This window comes from Trachypithecus francoisi, unplaced genomic scaffold (assembly GCF_009764315.1).
Source record: "Trachypithecus francoisi isolate TF-2019V2 unplaced genomic scaffold, Tfra_2.0 Lachesis_group3, whole genome shotgun sequence".
NCBI classification, from domain to species: Eukaryota; Metazoa; Chordata; class Mammalia; order Primates; family Cercopithecidae; genus Trachypithecus; species Trachypithecus francoisi.
The window spans coordinates 80,699,915-80,707,342 of record NW_022681468.1 but is presented as its reverse complement, the minus strand read 5'-3'; the positions used below and the strand labels follow the sequence as shown (position 1 = coordinate 80,707,342).

The 7,428-nt window shown below is 45.9% G+C and overlaps 1 pseudogene; it reads right to left on the bottom strand.

Annotated features, from left to right (window-relative positions):
• Window positions 1–6,103: 6,103 nt before the first annotated feature.
• LOC117071401 lies at window positions 6,104–7,007 on the bottom strand (annotated as a pseudogene).
• Between the last annotated feature and the right edge of the window lie 421 nt (window positions 7,008–7,428).

The window sequence follows — 7,428 nt, the reverse complement described above, 5'->3', positions numbered from 1 at the left end:
AAAGCATGCACAGATGGGCAGTTGACTTTAATGGCATTCCTCCTGTCACACCCATCTATGTTGAGACCACCAAACAGGCTTTGTGTGAGCAATAAAGCTTTTTAATCACCTGGGTGCAGGTGGGCTGAGTCCTAAAAGAGAGTCAGCAAAGGGAGCTGGGGTGGGGCAGTTTTATAGGATTTGGGTAGGTAGTGGAAAATTACAGTTAAAGGGGGTTGTTCTCTTGCAGGCAGTGGTGAGGGTCACAAGGTGTTCGGCTAACTCCGGGGACTTATTGTCCAGAAGAAGGAATGTCACAAGGTAATGTCATCAGTTAAGGCAGAAACCAGCCATTTTCACTTCTTTTGAGGTTCTTCAGTTGCCTCAGGCCATCTGGATGTATACGTGCAGGCTTGGGTTCAGAGGCCTGACATTACTGTCTTCTTATATTAATAAGAAAAGCAAAACAAAATAGTGGTGAAGTGTTGGGGTGGCAAAAATTTTGGGGGGTGGTATGGAGTGATAATGGGTGATGTTTCTCAGGGCTACTTCGAATGGGATTAGGGGTGGCTTGGGAACCTAGAGTGGGAGAGATTAAACCGAAGAAAGATTTGGGGGTAAAGGGTGATATTGTGGGGTTGTTAGAAGCAGCATTTGTCATATAGAATGATTGGTGATGGCCTGGATGCTGTCTTATTTGAATTGAGAAACTAAACAGAAAACACAAGGTCTGAATAAGAGAAGGAGAAAAACAGGTATCGAAGGACTAAGAATTGAGAGGACCTAGGACATTCAATTAGAGAGTGTCCAGGGGGTTCAGCGTAATTATTTGTTCTGTTGCCGAGTTTTTGGGCTCTATCCTTGAGTTTTTTTATGTTGTCATATAGCAGGCCAGATTGATTTAGGTAAAAACAACCCTCTTCATTTAAAAATGTAGAGTCTTCCTTTTTCAGCAGTAAGTCAAGGACTATTCCTATCTTTTTGTATTAATAATAACAAAACAAAACAAAATAGTGGTGAAGTGTTGGTGTCATGAGGGAACAGGAAGCTGTTGGCCCTATTTGCAAATTGATTTTGGGAGGTAAGAAAAACTAGTGTACACATGCCTGTCCAATTGATAGATAGACACATGTAGGTGGAGGAGTCACAGAGGAAGAAGAGACCTTTGTAAGGCAAAACTGGAAATGTAAAGTGAAAAGATGAGAGGGAGCACCCAAAGGGCTTGACTGAAGTAATGGGGGCTGTCCCTGAAGCCTTATAGCAGTACAGCCCTGGTTAAGTTGCTGAGACTGATGGGTGTCAGGGTCAGTCCAAGTGAAAGCAAAGAGAGGCTGGGATGAACGGTGTAAAGGAATAGTAAAGACAGCATCTTTGAAATCCTGCACTCAGACACTTAGGGATTTAGCGAAGGCAGCAACCCTTAGAGGTTGTAATGGGGATTGATGGGGCAATTGGGTAGAGGGGGAGGTTCTATTTTTATGGTGTATGAGAAAGCGCATAGTGTCTATGAGTAACCTTTCACTGCTATTCATGGGGCTGGGTATAAGCAAGTAAGAGGAGAGGTTAGGAGAAGAGTCCGAAGAACAAGGGAAGGTAGCCAAGGATGGAGTGATATGAAGGGCAGATCTCTTAAAGGAAATGAGAAGTTCTAAGAGGTGGGCTAGTAAGGCTTGTAACTTACAAGGAAGAGGTTATGAAAGGACGATAGAATGGGATGAGCCTGTGAGGATGGAAAGAATTTTTCTTGGTCCAAGAACCATTTGCCTTGTGTGGGAAGAGATTGATACATGGAAGTTTCAGTGGAAGAGTAGGTGGCCGTGATAGAGGAGAAATGAAAATACTGGCTGCTTCTTTAGCTGTCTTATTAGCATAATTTTTGCCTTGAGCAATGGGATCTGAGGCCCTTTGATGGCTTTGCAGTGAAAGACTCCAGCTTCCTTTGGAAGCAATGCAGCCTTGCAAAGAGCTTTTATTAAAGAGGCATTAATGATGGAGGACCTTGCATAGTGAGGAAACCTCATTCAGCCCTTATAACAGCATGGTGGTGCAGGATATGGAAAGCATATTTAGGGTCAGTATAAATATTGAGTTGAGAAAGGATTTAGGATCTATGGGGTCAGCTAGGTTTCCCTTTGTGAGTTTATGTAACGGTTTTGTTAGGATGGCAAAACCAGTATCCAAAGGCAAAAGTACCCAACCATGCCTAGGAAGGAAAGGAGTTGTTGCTTTGTAGAAGGGGTTGGGGTTTGGGAGATTAGTGGGACATGATCAACAGGGAGAGCACATGTGTCTTTCTGAAGAATTATGCTGAGAGAGATAATGGATGAGGAAGAAATCTGGGCATTGGAGGGGGATATGTGATATCTTTTTGAGAAAAATGTTGGAGGAGCAGGAGGGTGTCCTATCGGGAAGATTCATGGGGGGAGGACTACAAAGTAGAAGATTGTTAAACTATTGAATAAGGTGAGAAGCAGATGGATGGAAAGGAAGTAAATTATGAGAAAAAGCTTGACTGAAGTAATGGGGACTGTCTGCGAAGCCTTGTGGCAGTACAGCCCAGGTTAAGTTGCTGAGACTGATGGTTGTCAGGGTCAGTCCAAGTGAAAGCAAAGAGAGGCTGGGATAAAGGGTATAAAGGAATAGTAAAGAAAGCATCTTTGAAATCCAGAATAGAATAATGGGTTGTGGAGGGAGGTATTGAGGATAGGATAGTATATGGGTTTGGCACCAGGGGGTGGATAGGCAAGATAATTTGGTTGATAAGGCGAAGATCCTGGACCAGCCTGTAAGACTTGTCTGGTTTTTGGACAGGTAGGATAAAAGAGTTGTAAGGAGAGTTTATAGGCTTTAAGAGGCCATGTTGTAATGGCTAGGTGATAACAGGGTTTAACCTTTTTAAAGCCTGCTGTGCGGCCGGGCGCGGTGGCTCAAGCCTGTAATCCCAGCACTTTGGGAGGCCGAGACGGGTGGATCATGAGGTCAGGAGATCGAGACCATCCTGGCTAACACGGTGAAACCCCGTCTCTACTAAAAATACAAAAACTAGCTGGGCGAGGTGGCGGGCGCCTGTAGTCCCAACTACTCGGGAGGCTGAGGCAGGAGAATGGCGTAAACCCGGGAGGCGGAGCTTGCAGTGAGCTGAGATCCGGCCACTGCACTCCAGTCCGGGAGACAGAGCGAGACTCCGCCTCAAAAAAAAAAAAAAAATAAATAAATAAATAAATAAATAAAGCCTGCTGTGCGATGGGATATTGGCATTGAGCAGGGTAAGGGTGATTAGGTTTTAATGGGATGATAAGGGGTGCATGATCGGTCACCAAGGAGGGAGTAGAGGTATCCCATACTTGTGGATTAAGGTAAGGAGATACAAGGGGAGGATGCGAAGGAAGCTTTGAACTGGGGAAAAGGGTGGCAATGAAGTGTGGCTGTAGCCCAGGAATAGTCAGGGAAGCAGATAATTTAGTTAAAATGCCTTGACCTAATAAGGGAGCTGGGCAGGTGGAGATAACGGAAAAGGAGTGCATAAAAGAATGTTGTCCAAGTTGGCACCAAAGTCGGGGAGTTTTAAGAGGTTTAGAAGTCTGGCTGTCAATACCCACAACGTTTATGGAGGCAAGGGAAAAAGACCCTTGAAAAGAAAGTATTGTGGAGTGGGTAGCCTCCATATTGATTAAGAAGGGGACAGACTTACCCTCCACTGTAAGAGTTACCTGAAGGATCTGTGATGGTCCAGAGGCTTCTAAGGTGATCAGGCAGTGTCAGTCTTCAGCCACTAAGTGGGAAGGAGTCAGAGAGCCTTGGACCAGAGTTCCGGGGGCTCTGGGAGTGGCTGCCAGGTGAATTGGACAGTCTGATTTCCAGTGGGGTCTCACACAGATAGGACGCAGCTTAGGAGGAATCCTGGGCTGTGGGCATTCCTTGGCCCAGTGGCCAGATTTCCAGCACTTGAAGCAAAACTCTTTGGGAGGAGGTCCTGGACGAACATCTGGTCACTGCAGTTTAGGCATTTTGAAGTTCTGGTGTGCTGGAGATGTGGCTGGGGTTTCTCTCACAGCAGGGGCAAGTAATTGCAACTCAGAAATATGTGGCCACTTGGCTACCTCTTTTCTTTTATTGTACACCTTGAAGACAAAGTTAATTGAGTCCTGTTGTAGGGTTTGAGGGCCGGAATCTAATGTTTGGAGCTTTTTCTAATGTCGGGAGTGATAGGGTAATAAAATGCATATTGAGAATAAGATGGCCTTCTGGCCTCTCTGGGTCTAGGGCGGTAAAACATCTAAGAGTTGTTGCCAAATGGGCCATGAATTGTGCTGGATTTTTATATTTGATGAAAAGCAGCCTAAATGCTAACTGATTTGGGATAGGTCAGATAAAGAAAAAGGAGCATTAATCTTGACTATGCCTTCAGCTCCAGCTACCTCTGTAAGAGAAAATTGTTGGGCAAGTGGGGGGAGGGCTAGTCATGGAATGAAACTGTAAGCCAGACCGGGTGTGAGGAGGGGAGGTGATAGAAGGATTATAGGGTGGGGGAGTAGAGGCTGAGTAAGAATTGGGACCTGGCTCAGCTTGGTGAGGAGCAGCCTGGGGAGGAGGGGAGAGGTCAGATTGGTCCATAGAAAAGGAGGATTCAAAAGACTCAGAGCTTGCGGTGGAGACCAAAGGAACAGACAGGAGAGAAGAAAGATTTGGGATAAGTCGCATTGGGAGCAGAGACTAGGGAGGGACCGATGTGTAAAAGAATGGCTGGATGTCAGGCACCTCAGACCATTTGCCCATTTTTCAACAAAAATCATCCAGGTCTTGTAAGATGGAGAAATCAAAAGTGCCATTTTGTGGCCATTTGGAACCATTGTTGAGTTTGCACTGGGGCCTAGTGGTATTGCAGAAGAAAATAAAGCATTTAGGTTTTAGGTCAGGTGTGAGTTGAAGAGGTTTTAAGTTCTTGAGAACACAGGCTAAGGGAGAAGAAGGGGGAATGGAGGGTAGAAGTTTGCCCATAGTGAAGGAGGTAAGTTGAAAGAGAAAAGTAGAGACATGGAGAAGGGGGTGGTGAGCAGCCCTGGGCTGTAATGTGGATGAGCAGTCACAGCAGGCATTCCCACAATTGACTTGCCACCTAGGAAATGTGGGTAAATGTGTCCTCGTGGTATTCAGACACCAATGGAATGGGGGTGAATGATCAAGGCAGGCATCCCCGTGATGATCAAACACCAAGGGAAGACTGTCTTCCTGAGTCCGTGACCAGCACCGGAGTTTTGGGTCCACAGATAAAATGTGTCTCCTTTGTCTCTACTAGAGATGAAAAAGAACTTGAATTGGAAGGACAGGGAGATTGAAGGATAGCTAGAGAGGTTGGAAAAGAGAGTGAAAAGACCACTTACCCGATTTGAAATTGGGGAGATGTTCCTTGGGCTGGTTGGTCTGAGCGCCTGAGGTCATAGGTGGATCTCCTGTAGGAGTTCCCCTGTCCTGGGTCTTCAGCATCAAATATCACGGGCGTCTGTATGAAGAGACCACCAAACAGGCTTTGTGTGAGCAATAAAGCTTTTTAATCATCTGGGTGCAGGCGGACTGAGTCTGAAAAGAGAGTCAGCAAAGGGAGATAGGGGTGGGGCAGTTTTATAGGGTTCGGGTAGGTAGCAGAAAATTACAGTTACAGATGATTGTTCTCTTGCGGGCAGTGGTGGGGGTCACAAGGTGCTTGGTGGGGAGCTCCAGAGACTTATTGTCCAGGAGAAGGAATGTCACAAGGTAATGTCATGAGTTAAGGCAAGAACTAGCCATTTTCAACGTTTGTGGTTCTTCAGTAGCCCAGGCCATGTGGATGTATACGTGTAGGCTTGGACTCAGAGGCCTGACATCTCCAATGACTTATTGTAAAATAAACAAGGCATCTTATCCTGGGTTGCGACACCCAGCAGCATCCGTTCATACTACCAAGGGCAGGTAGCACCGTGTGCATAGGGATTCCAATGCACTTGGTGAAATCCAGAGTCCTGGGATCCAGAGCAGCCCAGGGAGCCCTGGAGTCTGGAAAGGATGTAGCAGTGGAGGCAGTGGCAGCAACTCCAGCTCCTAGCTTGTGGTCACTCCTCACGGTGGCCCCAGCCAGCTCGAGGCAAGCTCATGAGCGGCTCCTGTCCTTGTGATTCCTTACAACATCTTTCTGTATAGTTTCTGCTGCTCCTCCTTGAACATGTCCTTCACCTTCTCCCTCTTCAGGCCCCCATCCCACAGCAGGTCCACAAGTTCTCCCTGCCTGGCAATGGCGGATTTTACCCTATTGCAAACTGGATGGCATCTTCATCTGCCCCTCTGGTCATGGGAGGCAGGTACCACACACTGCAGACAATGGCCCAGCTTGTCATTATTTGCCGCAGGTACATCACCATCCCTTATTTGCTGCTGTTCCAGAAGGCATCGCCGAATTGATGGTCATACTTGATAGCAAGAGGGTAAACTGTGGCTCCAATTTCAAAACTTCCCTTTTTGAACATCATCACCAATGTATTATTGATACATCCTTCTGGGTTCCTTCTGGGAAGATGAGGAGTTTCCTTCTGGGAAGATGAGGATAGGCTTTTATCTTGCACTTCTTCAGTCAGTCTCTTAGCCACAAAGTGGCGATCCTTCACTTTCAAGCACTCAAACCCAATGTGTGTGTAAGTCTTCACCATGGCTCTCTGAGTCAAACCTATGTGTCCCCCATGAACTTGACCCACCGTGGCATAATAGCCATCGCTGACCAAGATGATCACATCGATTGGTGAGGTATAAAGCAAGTATCCCACCACAGTCGTGCCCACCAATAGAAGGCTAATCCCTGTCAAGGCCAGCGTTATCCTGAGTGGCAGCAGGGAGCAGTACAAAATCAGTCCTCCTAACCCCCACAGGACCATAAGCTGAAGGGTGATGTACCTGAAGTTATGATGGTTTCTGCTCAGCAGGTTCCAGGACTCCAATTCCTCTGCTGAGGATCTCTTTGTCACTTCATCATCCATAATAGTCTCCATTTCTTTCCAGCAGAAGTAGAAAATGTCAGAGAGCTGGAACTGTGGAGTTTTGTCCAGAGCCTTACTACTGCCGCTTTGATGAATCTCTTTGATATCTTCTTCTAGTGAAGTGGGATCTTTTGTGATATTTCTGTTGGTGTAGGGCTTCTAAAGCTGGTGCTTCTTCTCCTTGGCTCCTTGCCAGGAGTTGGTTTTTTGAAAAGATTAACAAAATAGATAGACCAGTAGCCAGAATAATAAAGAAGAAAAGAGAGAAGAATCAAATAGATACAATAAAAAATGATAAAGAGGAGACCACAACTGATCCCACAGAAATACGAACTACCATCAGAGAATACTATAAACACCTCTATGCAAATAAACTAGAAAGTCTATAAGAAATGGATAAATTCTTGAACACATACACCCTCCCAAGACTAGACCAGGAAGAAATTGA